Source organism: Protopterus annectens, chromosome 11.part0 (assembly GCF_019279795.1).
Source record: "Protopterus annectens isolate FY-2018-M chromosome 11.part0, PAN1.0, whole genome shotgun sequence".
In the NCBI taxonomy this organism is placed as follows: domain Eukaryota; kingdom Metazoa; phylum Chordata; order Ceratodontiformes; family Protopteridae; genus Protopterus; species Protopterus annectens.
The window spans coordinates 1,199,222,049-1,199,236,564 of record NC_056745.1 but is presented as its reverse complement, the minus strand read 5'-3'; the positions used below and the strand labels follow the sequence as shown (position 1 = coordinate 1,199,236,564).

The window sequence follows — 14,516 nt, the reverse complement described above, 5'->3', positions numbered from 1 at the left end:
CATCCGACCAGGGGACTTCTCCTTATGTCTTACCCCTGTTACTTCCTCTAACCACTGAACTTTGTGGCAACATCCCAGGGCAGTCATGCAGTGGGGATGTGCAGTGTATCACCCCACCTCCATAGCGGCTCAGCCTTGTCACACCACACTATTTTGCCCATTGGACCATGACGCCTAGTTGTTACATCCCCAGCCTCCACCAGGGAGCATTACAGGAGATGCCCATAGAACCAGCCACCAGCCAGAGATGGTAGTGTACACCCCCCCACCTTCACTCCATCAGTCGCCTGAGCCACCAGCTGAACTCAGGTCCCCTGAGTTGTATGCAGGGCTTTATCCATGTATGTCGCAGGCGCAACATACTAGCAAGGATTTGTTAAAGTATGTTATATACTGCTACCTATTTCTGTCTCTTAACAGTGTAAGTTGAGCACACACTACACATTACAAGTTGTTCATAGTGTTTCACTGTTGCAGTCATTACAATTGGGTTATCCTGATGGCAGGCTACCCGCAGTCGGCCTGAATTCCAAAGTCCTGGTCCGGCGTCAGTTGCTGTCGCCTCTTCCCTGACAGTGCGCCAGGGGTATAAAAGATGCAGCCGACGCCATTTTCTTCAGTCTTTCTTGCCACGCGGTGCCCAAAGCAAAAGCAGTTCGCAAGTGCCGGTCGGCCGACTCCTGAGTTTTTCGAAATCGAATTTCAGATCCAAAGTCTTCATTAAAGCTAAGTAACCCCATTGGGGAAACTTTATTCTTGCACCAGATCAATGTCAGAAAAAGTTAACAATTGTATTTCTTGATGGAAGCAAATACCTCATAAGGATTTTCATTCTTACTGTATTCCTTGCCTAGGCCCTGACCACGACGTTGCTAGCTGTCGGTTTTGCGCTACATTTAACCAACCCACTATTAAGCGTCGGTACGATTTCGCCTTTCATTACTTTGGCCGAAGATTAAATTATATATTGCCGTCGGAACAGCCGACGACCGGAGTTTATAAAAAACGCAAGGAAAAGGACAGGCATTCGAGGTCCAAAAACCAACGACAAGGCCTCCGCTAGGCCAGTCATCGGTTTGCCGGTTCTCAGTGAGGCGCTTTCACAGCCCCTGACGCCCGCTACCTCAGAGCCACAGGCCGCTTCTGACTCCCACGTGGAGCCAACTAGGCCTCTGGATACTCAAGGTATTGGACACTCAGAAACTATTCCCTCAGATGGGTCTGGAGCCGCTGAGCAGGCATCGGCTTCTGAGGGTGGTTTCAGACCTACACAGTTATATGTCAAGCCAACCTCAGCTTCAAAGTCAAAGACTAAAACAGCTTTAAAGACAAAGAAACAAGTACAGCATTCTCCTGGACAGACTTCCATGCCTAAGAAACAGATGCATAAAATGGCCGAAGACCTAATTACTTTGATCAGGGGTTCCCATCTCCCTCTGAATAAGAGGCCTAGGCAAGAGACAGAATATGACTCTTCAGATCAGGTTTCCATTTCCTCTGACTCCTCTTCTGAACAGGGATACTCTCTTCCTCCCTATGAGGATTCTGATGCTGAAGAATCTATTCCTTCAGCCTCTCCTCCTGAGGATTATTCTTTTGGGGAAACCCTACATACCGTGAGGGAGCATTTTCACTGGGAGAGCCAAGATTACTCAGAATCTAAGAAAAGGCTCGGAGACTTTCTTTTACTACATCAACACAGACCTCTTGCTATTCCACCTGTTCTAGACATTGTAGATGATGTATTTTCAGAGTCCGGCCTGTCTCCTGACTCTTTACCACCTGCACCTGTTAAGCCAGACAGATACTACAGGGTTCCAGATTCTCATAAATTTCTATATAAAAACCCTGCTGCTGACCCAGAAACTATATCTCAGGGTCCCAAAGGGGTCAAGGCTTCCACTGCAAAAAACCCTGCCCTCTCTGATAGGGATTCTAGGGCTCTGGACAGATGGGGGGAAAAAGGTTTACACTTCTGCTACCTTGGCCGTAAGGGCTTTAAATTGTCAGTTTCATATGCTTAAATATCAGCAATACTTAATGTCACTGCTTAAACAGAAAATGTTGACAAATTCTGAATGTTCTGAAAACAAGGAAATGCAGTGTGGTTTTGAGTCACTGGAGGCCTCTTGCAGGGCCGCTGTTACGGGTTCTGTCATTAGAAGGCATGCTTGGTTAAAGGAACAGAATCTGCATGATCATGTTAAAGCAAAATTATTGGATGCTCCATTACAGCATGATACTTTGTTTAGTGTTAAGGCAGAAGAGGTGTTAAAGAAAATGGAGGATAAAGTGAAATCTATGCAGACAGTTAAGGATTTCTTACAGGTACAGCCACCCAGATTTAGCAGGAACTGGCCTTCTAAGAATTGGTCCTTTCCAGTGTCAGACAGGCCACAAAGAGGCAGATACAGATGCCCTAGAGGCAGATCCCAGCCCCAAGGCTCATACAGACCTAAACAGTGGGGTGCTTCTACCTCCAAAAGCGGAGAAGACAAATCACAGCCATATAGGAAACAGTCCCAATGACTTTCCTCTGCCAATGCCAAGCACTTATCTTTTGGCAGCACCCTTAGGGGGAAAACTAGCACTTTTTTCACAAAATTAGCGCATGATCACCCAGGACAAATGGGTCTTGAGTATAGTGTCTCAGGGCTACAGGTTCCACTTTCACACCCTTCCAAAGACAAAAGGTATGCCAGGCCTGCCACACAATCAATGGGCAGAGGCACAAAAGCAAGTTTCATCACACATGGACATGAGGGCTGTTCAGCGAGTACCACAGCAAGAGCAGGGACAAGGATTTTACTCAAGACTTTTCCTGGTACCCAGAAAGGACAAAGCCTGGAGACCAATACTGGACCTATCTATTCTAAACACTTTTCTGGATGTTCCAAAATTCAAAATGTTGACTCTGCAGCAGCTTCTGCCCATGCTGGGCAAGAATGCTTGGCTTGTAACTTTGGACCTCAAAGAGGCATACCTGCATGTCCCAGTCAGACAATCTTGCAGAAGATACCTCAGATTCATAGCTGGCTCAATGCACTACCAATTCTCTGCACTGCCCTTTGGCTTATCTACTGCGCCCAGGGTCTTCACAAAATGCCTGGCACCAGTAATTGCATTTTGCAGACAAAGAGGAATCCAAATATATCCTTACTTGGACGACTGCCTTATTCAAGCAGAGAACAAGGACATTCTACTGAAGCATCTGGCGTTTGTAAAAAGATTATTAATTTGCCTAGGGTACACAGTAAATGAAAAGAAATCAAAACTGGTACCCTCTCAAGAGATAATATTCCTGGGTGCAAGCTTAAATACAACTGCCCAGATGGCTTATCTCACGCCAGACAAACAAAGGCAACTGACTTCTTACTTCGAAATGTTGGCAACAAAGACCCAGTTATCTGCAAGAAAAATTCTGCAGGCTTTGGGCTTCATGGCATCCTGTATTCTGCTAATTCCATATGCAAGACTGCATATGAGGAAATTACAATGGTATCTAAAAAGTGTTTGGACTCAACATTGCCACAGCCTGGAAACATTAATTACCCTCATTCCCTGCCTGCAACAGGAGTTTCGATGGTGAGCACAGGTCTGTCACCACAACAAGGGGCAGCCATTCACTTTACCCACAGCCAGGCAGACACTAACACCAGATGCATCAGATTATGCCTTGGGGGCCCACATGGCAGGAAAATGTACTCAGGGCACATGGCCCGCAAGCCAAAAGCATCTTCATATCAATCAAAAAGAGATGCTAGCTGTACAGAATGCCCTAACAGCCTTCAAGGATCTACTTCATCCAGGACAACTGCTGATAAAGGCGGACAATACTACAGTCATGTGGTACATAAACAAGCAGGGAGGCACACATTCCTACCCCCTCTGCAGACAAGCCATGACTTTGTGGAACACAGCATTGACTTATCAAGTACACCTGCAAGCACAATTCCTGCCAGGAAAGACGAATACTCTGGCAGACGAACTAAGCAGAAACCTCATGGATCCTCACGAGTGGAAACTAGACCCACAAATCTTCAGCATGATAACAAGGAAATGGGGATGCCCAGACATAGATCTATTTGCTTCCCCTCACAACTGCCAACTACAGAGATTCTGCACAAGGACTTATCACAAACAAGCATGGAAAGTGGATGTCCTATCATTCAGCTGGAAAACCCTTACAGTATATGCCTTTCCTCCACTGCCTCTCCTCCCCAAGGTACTCCTAAAGGTCAGACAAGAGAAGCCAAAAATGATACTGATTGCCCCAGACTGGCCACGCCAGCACTGGTACCCAATCCTAAAGAGCTTGTCTCAAGGCCCAGCCTGGACATTACCTCAACTTCCTCATTTACTGACCCAACAAAACAATCAGATCATGCATAGCCAACTCAGAACCCTAAATCTGGATGCATGGTGGATAATGTAACCATTCAGAACACACCTCTCTCTAAAGCAGTTATGGATTTTATTTTGGAGGCCAGAAGGCCCAGCAATAGAAAATCTTATGCAGAAAAATGGAAGAGATTCTGTGCTTGGAACCAGGCACAAGGAATTGACACACTTGTACCAAATATTCCTCAGATTTTACAGTACCTAACTGAGATGCTGGACAAAGGCCTAACCTTCTCATTAATTAAGATCCATGCCTCTGCCATTTCAGCTCATTACAATACGGAACCACCTATTTTTTCACATCCACTGCTAAGGCAGTACCTCAGAGGGGCCAAAAACATAAGACCTCCAAGGAGAGCGCCAATACCTGCATGGGACCTCAATTTTGTCTTGGAAAAGCTCACACTGCCTCCTTGTGAGCCAGCCAATACAGCTGAGATAAAATACCTATCATGGAAAACAGCTCTGCTCCTAGCAATTACTTCAGCAAGAAGAGTCTCAGAGTTACAGGCACTAATGGCTGTGGAACCTTTTATTATTTTCCATCCAGACAGGGTCCCTCTAAGGACAAACCCAACATTTATGCCTAAGGTAGTGTCCAGTGTGGCTCTTAACCAAGCCATTCATTTGCATACCTTTTATCCAAACCCACAGAATAAGGGGGAGAGACTTCTGCATTCTTTGGACATACACAGACAGCTACACCTCTACTTGGACAAAACTAAAGCTTTCAGAAAGACTGAGCAACTCTTAGTGTCATATGCTGCAGGATCGCAAGGAAAAGCTATTTCAAAGCAGACTATTTCAAAGTGGATAAGCCACTACTATTTACACCATGGCAAGCCAGTGCCTAAGGGTATTAGGCCACATTCAACCAGAGCAGCAGCCACTTCAGCAGCCTTCCTCAGAGGAGTACCAACCAAGGACATTTTGGAGGCTGCAACTTGGACTTCAGTGCACACTTTTACAAAGCACTACCAGTTACCTCTTTACTCTAAATCCAGAGCAGGCTTTGTCACTGCAGTTCTGCAGGGCCTCATAGCCACTCCTAAGTCTATTTAGGCCCAGCCACCCAACCTCAGCTTTGGGATTCACCCCAAGTGTAATGACTGCAACAGTGAAACACGATGAGCATAGTACAGTTGTGTACCTACCATAAATGTAGATGTTCGAGTGTATTCACTGTTGCAGTCCAGGTTACCCTCCCACCTTCCCCCTTTCATTGCTGGGACTTGTCTGTACTTCTCTATTCTATACAACCTATGTGGTGTATTTGCTTGTAGATGAAGGTAATGTTTATGTTAATGCATGAATTTTTTGGGCAGAATTTTTAGCCTACCCTTTTGGGGGCAATGACATCTGGGGCAAGAAAAACTGAAGAAAATGGTGTCGGCTGCATCTTTTATACCCCTGGAACACTGACGTCAGGGAAGAGGCGACAGCAACTGACGCCGGACCAGGACTTTGGAATTCAGGCCGACTGTGGGTAGCCTGCCAGCAGGATAACCCATAACCCAAGTGTAATGACTGCAGCAGTGAATACACTCGAACATCTACATTTATGGTAGGTACACAACTGTACTTTTAATGCAATTTTAAACATTTCACATCTTTGATGCAACAACTACAGGTTTTGTACATCTTTTCATGGGGAGCAACACTTATATTTCACCTCCATACTGTTCAGTCTGTCTGTTACAAAGTGCCCACCCCCATTCTTTGCTTGTCTTAGAAACAAGGAGGTCTACATATGCCTGTGTTATACTTAGATGACTGTATTGTTCAAGCTTCATCTTGGCAGAAGATGGGGTTCCTGGCCCTGATGATGTCCACTCTTATTAGCCTTGGATTTTCTTTCAAGCTTCTGAACTCCAGCCTGGAACCCGAGACCAGGAAGACAGTCCTGGGAGCACTACTAGACACAGAAGGGGGTCCCATGATTCCTTCCTCAGGAGAGGGAGGGGCATTGACAATGAAGCTTCTTTTCTCAAACCAGGTCCAGAGATGGGAACTCCTAACAAGGAAATTTGTGACCCTTCCCCCTTGTCCATGGCAGCATCTGTCATTATGATGCCTCTTATACGTCTGGAAAATCCATTGTTTCTAAGAAATTTATGAGTAGAACACCACCAACCACTCTGTTAGTGGATTCTGCTCATCCCAAGAGGCAATCAGCATAAACAAGAGCAAGCCATGGAATGGTTTGGTGGGGGAGCAGACCTTAACTACAGATGCAGTAAACCTGGCATGGAGGGTGTATGTTTCTAAACCTCATGTCAGTGATACTTGGAGCTAGGCTATAAGAGACAAGCACATAAATGTGAAGGAAGTGGTGACCCCACTTTGGGCCCTGAGAGCATTCCAGTCTGACTTCATACTGGGCCATTTGATCATAATAACAGAAAACACTACAGTAATGTGGTATATGAAAAGCCAGAATGGCACATGTGCCCATCAATTGTGTAGACTAGTCATGATATTGTATAAAACAGCTCAGCTTGGGCTGTGGTGTCTCCAGTTGAGTCCATTATGAATATTTATCCCCCATTTAATTGACTCAGGATTATTCAAATTTAATCTCTCAAAAACAGTGTCACTCCCATTGTTGTAAACTCAAAAGCTATGTTTTTTCAGGGGAAGTCCCTTTGCAACTCCCTTGCTGTAGCAGCAAGACCTGACACCCCCCACCCAAAAAAAAAACACACACACACACACATATATATATATATATATATATATATATATGTATATGTTTATAAGTATCTCTATATCTGTACATGTATATATTTATAAATCTGTATATTTAACCTATTACACAACTTCAAGATTGCACAAATTGCACAAACCCAGAGAACTTGGAGAAAGTATTGAGAAAAACATGATAATCAGCTTCAATTTTTTTTCTACAAGTTTGGCTGCCATGACTTGATGCCAGTAATCTTTTAGGTGTGACATTCTGAGCAGCAGAGTCTCCTCCAGATGATCCACATTTCCTTACCCCTTAAAATGATTGTGGATGAATTAAGGTGTATCCCATATTAACATCTACTATACATTCAAGAATTTCTTTACAGGACATCTACAAGAAGGTGGGACTCCTATCAGTAGACCTTTTCATCTCAGAAGAAAACCAATGGGCAATGGACATATTGATCCTTGCCAGGAAGGAGGGACTGCTTGCTGTACACGATTTTCCCTCCTTCTCTGTTTCTGTCTGATCTCAAGACTACTGCAAGGGTAGACCGATGAAGCCATGCTTCTCCATTCTTGACCAGTTCAAAACAACTTTTGAACAAAGAAAAAGAAACCTTTGTACATCCAAACCTAAATAATGTAAAACAATCTGTGTGGATATTCTTAGCATGATACCATTTAAAGACAGACTGACACATGAAGTGATACAGATATTGAATGAAGTCAGTAGATCCAGTACTAGGAAGTTGCTAGCGGCTAAGTGGAAGAAATTTTCAGTGTGATATGATTCCAAGGGTATTTATCCCAGATGATGTCCTGAGCCACAGATATTGCAGAGCTAAGCCAGAGCCAGAGTACAGGAAGCATGTGCAGCATAGTGGCAGCTTCAGGGCCCAGGGTTCAGTCTCCAGAGTATCATGTGCATCTGTGAAATTACACTTGTTAGCCATCTCAGCCTGCTTGTATTGAGAGCATCATTATCCTATTGCTGTTATTTATGAAACATTGAAATCTACCAGTGAACTGGATTCCTCCTTGGGACCTGAACTTGTGCTTCAGAAGCTAACATTAGTGCTTTTTTGGACTCAGGGAATCAAACACACAAGTTCCCCTTCAGGAAACTGCATTAACAGATTTCTGTTACCTCAGCCAGGGAGTCCAAGCCTTTGTGAGCAAGGAAGCTTGACTAGTTTTCCCCACTGGAATAGAGTCAGTCTTAGGACTGACCCTTCTTTCTGTCCTAAGGTCATTTCTGAATTGGTCATAAATTTATTTATCCACTTGTCAGCCTTCTTCTCTCTGTCAGAACATGGGCTACATTCTTGGCTAGACTTGTAAGGGCCTCAGGGCCAATAGCCGGGTAACTTCCTATGATCCTATGAAAATAATGGCAGATCAGCTGTTAGAGAGTAGGAGCAAAGGGTATCTAGCAGCTTGACCGCCTTTTTCCTCTGTGTGCCACTGAAATCCAAAAACATTAAAAGACACAAGAAAAATATCAGTACTACTTATAGTTATGGAACAGATTCATAGCAAAATGTAAAAAGAACCATCAAATTTAGAATGAAAAATAACTACCAAATTCAGAATGACAAAGCAATGCAGTAAAATATACTATCTGCTGTCAGCTCACTCCCTGTGACAAGTAAATTGATTTTTTTTCTCTGGTACATACACTTCCCTAAGGACTCCTGTCCAAACGAGAAGCTAGTTCATTTGTTTTCAACTTCCATTTCAGCAAAAAAAAAAAAAAAAAAAGTGGAGGTACCAGTCAGGGCACAGAACACTGGCTGGTAGCTAAGCCTGCATCCTTTTTCAATAGTATGTCGGCACAAGGCATATTTGATTCAGCCACCTCAACCTCTCATCACACATTTTCCAGGCTTTACAAGTTTAACATAAAATCCAGAAGTAAAGCAGAGCTGCAGTTGTGCAGGGCAGGCTGTGACCACTTCCATGTGCTGTTCCTCATATAGCTGTAATACTCTTCTTCAAATAAAGAATGCAAAATGCAGTAGTGATCCATATAGGTTCATAGGTATGTACTAGGCTAATGGCCCTGGAGCCTTTACAATCCTAGCCCATAGGATTACCTGGGCATTGTGCCACCCGACCTTAGTTTCCAGTGCCTCTGTCGAGTAGAGCCACTGAAGTGATCCCCGGGGTGAATTTTCTATTTCCCATCCACTTCTCAAGATTTCTCTTGAAGAGGGCCAGTAAGGTGCTCTGTTTTATATGTATGGGAAGTCTATTCCATAGCATAGGCAGTCTCTGGGTTATGAACCTGTCCCAACAGCATGTTCTGTTGATTGTGGTAATGAGGTTGAGTTCTCTGGATCGTGTGGTGTGGAGGGATTGGGATTTCTTTAGATGTAGCATTTCTAACAGAGCTGGGTCAGACATGGCTTTGTAAGTCAAGCAGAGCTTGCCTCTAAGTACACGATATGAGACAGAGAATAATTGGAGTTTTTTGAGTTTGTCCATATAAGACAAGTGTTTAAGGCCTAGGATCCTCTTTGTGAGGTACTTTTGTGGCCTCTCCAGTTGTTGCAGGTGTCTAGTGAGGTACATGCCAAATGGTGCATTGTACTTGATGACTGGCCTAATGAGAGAAGAGTAGAGGGAGACAGTGACCTCTTTCTTCCTGGATGCAAAACCCTTAGTAATGAGATGTGCCACATAGAAGGACTTTCTGACCACAGTGGCAATGTGGTGGTCAAAAGAGAGGTTGCTGTCAACTTGTGTTCCCAGATCTCTTATAACACCTTCTGTGTTCAGTGGATTACCATCGATGTGGTATTTCATGGGAACCGGGTTTTTCCCAAAGGGGATAACGACACATTTTTTGGCATTGAGCTTAAGGCCATGGTTCTGACACCAGTCGCTGGTCTCAGTGAGGCCTTTCTGTGGGATGTCAGCATTACATGAGGAGTTAATAATAGCTCCCAACTTGCAATCGTCTGCAAACTTTCAGCCAGAGTCCCTTTGTGTTGGCCTGGACTTCAGAGAAGTAGATACCAAACAGGAGAGGACCCAGGACCAAACCCTGTGGGACTCCACTTGTGACTGGTCGGCAGTCTGACTTGGAGTCAGCTACATTTACACTGTGGGTTCTATCTGTGAGCCAGTTTGCAACCCACCTAGTGATATAGGGGTTGATGCCTAGCTTAGTGCGTTTTTCTATGATTCCTGAGTGGGGGATGGTATCAAAGTCCTTGGCCAGATCAAGGTAGGCTGTATGAACCATCTTGCCTTCATCCACATCTCTGGTGACTGACTCAAAGAAGTCGTCCAGGTTGGGCAAGCATGATCTACCCTTGACAAAATCAAACTCTATGGGATCCAGAGTTTGGAGATTCCCTATATCCTTGTTTATTAGGTCCACAATGATGTGTTCCACAGCTTTGATTATCAGACTCATCAGGCTAATGGGCCGATAGTTCCCAGGGTCTGTAGTCACTCCTCCTTTGTGGAGAGGGATGACTGTAGCAGTGTGCCATATGGTTGGGACAAAGTCTAAGGTGAGGCTGTGATTGAACAGGGCACACAGGTGAGGTGCCAGTTCACTCTGTAGTTCATGTAGAACACAGCCATGGATATTGTCAGGTCCCATAGAAGCTGTATTCTTGGCATTGGACAGTGTTGTTTTAACCTGTGCAGCAGTAATACTGGGTACTTGTCAATCTACTGGTATTGTGATTGGTTCTTTGGGGGGGTAAAGTTGGCACTGAATCTGTCGGACAGTATATTGGCAATATCTGTTGGCAATATACTGGCCAGATAGTGTTGATATAGTACATGGACCTAGTACACCTTTGTGAGCAAATTGCCTAACAGTATATGTTTGAGTAGGTTATTACCACTCCAGTATAAGCTTCTTCCTGCCTATCCCCTGAGGTACTTTGTATTTTTCAATTGATATCATAGTGGCTGGAGGTCTGTTAGATTATTCTGAAGATCATGTTTTTCTCCCATGATTTATCCTGAAGTTGTTTTAGGAATTTGTATCCATTTTGCTGTGAGCAGTACTGTTTCTTAGATGTTTATGTTAAAGCATGAGTCATTGTCAGCGTTACAGGCTGAAGACTTAAGGGGGCTCCCTTGATTGGGCTGCTCATGAGAACTTTCCAACCAAAAAGAACTGAAGTATGGTATACACAACCCCTCCTGATATGGTTTACATCAGACTGACAGTAGCAGAGGAGGAGTTATACTCACCAGAATGCCTAGAATGCTCTGTAGGTCAGTCTGGAAATCAAACATCTGACCTGCAAGAAATTCCTGAAGTAAACAACACAACTGCAGTCGTGCTCAAACTTTTATTTTTACAGAGCTGTCTTCATACTGACAGTAAATGTCTCCCTTTCTTGTGTTCCTTAAGTTTCTCAGCTGTTTGTTTAGTGATTATACTGTATATACTTCCTTAGTAGCTATCTTCACAACAGATCAGTCAGTTTTAATGCGCATGTCTTTTTATAGATGCAGTAATCACCTTTGATAGGTAGTTTTACTGTAGTGACACACACACACACACACACACACACACACACACACACACACACACACACACACACACACACACACACACACACACACACACACTATACACTTAAAATAACTTGCCTCTGAAATAATTAAGAAAGGTCCACCTTTTTTAATCCTTTCATTGTCCCAGATTTAGTGCTTTTAGAAGAAGAGGAGAAGCTTTTAAATTGCCTTCTTTCATATTATTTGCTGCTCAAGTGAAACTTCTTATCTTGATTGTTTTAAAGACTTCTTGCCCCAGTGGCATTCAAATTTTCTGCTGCATCCTTGAGATCCCCTTCTTCCCTGGCCAGAGGTTTCAGCTTAACCTTCTGGACTGGGCCTCTTCTTGTAGTGATAACTGAGGAATTGAGATGTCTGTTGTATATCTGGCCTATGGAAGAAGAGTTTTGGGAGGAAGGACCAAAAATAGCTATAGCTTCTCTGTAATGGCAAGCAGAACAAGGAAGGCAGTTCCTCAGAAACCTAAGTTCCTACCCTAATTTGAGAAAGGAAGTATACGGCATTTATTCACAGAATCAACTGCAGATGTAATTCCACCAAGACATAACTTAATAACTAAACCATGCTCTCTCAACACAACCCATCCAAATACTCAAACACAACCCCCATAAACGTCTTACTCTTAACACACTGCACATGTACCATGCACACTTGTACTTCACCACCTTCCCTCTTCTTTAAACCCATATTAACAACTCCACCCTCCCATTTTTTCTGAACCTGTTTCTACTACACTCTTATTCCTCTTTCCCACTTCCATCACAGCTTAACTAACTTAGCATTACCCACAATCAAAGAAGGATAACACAGGTAAGGATGCAAATACTTCAGATATTGCATATATCATTTTAAACTTATGATGTAAGTCTCTGTAAACATACCTCTACTTAGTTGGGTATCTTACAATTGTATCGCATTTTCATTTGCAGTACTTATAACAGTTAACATTTGTTTACTGCCCTGAGCTGTTCCTGAAAACAGTCCATGGAGATCAGCACTCTACCCAGATTAAGAAAGATTAACTAAAGATAGTGCCATCCTTGGCATCTTACAGTCATTTTTGTAACTCTGCCTAACTCTCCACCTTTTCCTGTGGCCTTAGGTGCATGTATTTGAAGTGGATTCTGCAATAAGTACCAAGACTGTACTTGTTTCTATGCATGTGCAGAATCTGACTAGAGTGCAATGTCCACTGGCAGCAGTCTTATTGGTCTGCCTGTTGATTCACAGACATGCATTAAAATTTGGCTACAGAACTGCAGCTTTCATGCTTCTTTGAGCACAAGCGTTAACACCTTTATTGAATTATCACCCAAGGCATAGGCAAACATATATTTATGTAAAAGAAAACAAACCATGTTAACATGTTCACAGTTGCAAACATTATATAAAACATACATGCTTTTATACAATTATCATCAATCCAACATTGCTTAAATTGTTCAATTCTTGTCTTCCCTTAAACCTCACTTCTCCTCCAAAACATTATTCTGCATGTGTTGTTCCCACAAATTCCATTTTTTTCTATGTAATTTGTTCCTTCCCTTCTCTAAAGATCACACTTCCTGTTCTTTTATCTCTGTTACAATATTCACTACTTCAGGTACAGTTGGCTTAGACTTTGATTTCCATTTTCTAGTAATTGCTCTTTTGGCAACCACCAGAATTAAACTTAACAAGTCCTTACTATGTCTAGGCAATTCAGATCCTGTATCCCAGCTCAAAAAAATAATTTCCTTAGTTATACTCATTCGCTCACCCAATATTTCTGACAGAAAACTATATAGGTAATTTTTAAACTCTGCCAACTCATTACACTACCAAAACATATGTTCCCAGTTATCACTTTTTTCCTCATCATACCTCTAACATTTGCCATATACCTGAGGAAAAATTATTTGTGGAGTCTGCCTTGGTATAAAGTACCTATGCAAAACTTTCAAGCAAAAATCCTAAATCTTCTAGACTTTGTTCCATATTTGGGAGCCATACATATATCCTTCCATTGTTTCCTTGTCAATTGCTCATCCAGCTTCTCTTCCCAATCCTTTCTAACCTCCTCTGACTGATTTCTATAGTTATCATACAAAATTTTATATGCCCTACTAATTTCCCTTTTTAACAGCAACTTCTGTTCTAGATTCAAATAGGATTCACATATCCCTTTCTCTTTGCCTATAATCCAGTATCAGTCCCTGATAGAAAAGGCAGTCTCTATCCTGCAGTCCAAATGTCCTCTTGGCTTTTCCCAGTCTAGTACCTTTTCCTCTCTCATTATTTGCTATCAATACCTTGATTCCTTTGCCAGTTTTCTCCAGTAAATTCCACCCTCTCTTGTCTGTTCTCTGTACCCTTAATTGCAGTCATCCCTATTAGCAGAATCTCCTTTCTCTATTCTCGTGTTGGATTACTTCTTGGAATACTTTCTGCTACTTTATAAATACAATCTTTAGGGCTGTTGTTAATCTCCTTACGGATCTGCACCCAAAATCCCATTCTCTCCTTATCCTCTCCTTATTTCTTGACTCCCCCTGCTTCTTCATAATTCCTTTCCACGTTATATTGTAGCTTTTCGCCTATACATATATATGAGCCTTTTAACTGTAGCTCTTAAATATACCTATACATCAAGGTACTTGTCTTGATTTCCACATTTTTCTGCTTCATGCAAATTTCCGTGTTCAGTGAAAGGATCAGCTTATCCCACTTCACTCTTGCCCTCTTCCTGTCCCAGATAAAACCCTTCAACTCTTTATTAACTACTGTCCACAACTTCTCCTCTGGTTGATAAAATATCCCTGACCTGCATATAAAACTGAAGTGACTAAAAATGTTTTACTGCTTGTAGTTTGCTATCCATGTACATAACTGAG

At 42.8% G+C, this 14,516-nt stretch overlaps 1 protein-coding gene across 1 annotated transcript in view; it reads left to right on the top strand.

Annotated features, from left to right (window-relative positions):
- The window catches only part of LAMB1 (laminin subunit beta 1), a 1,172,470-nt gene that overhangs the window by 350,523 nt on the left and 807,431 nt on the right, over positions 1 to 14,516 (top strand). The window lies entirely within an intron of this gene.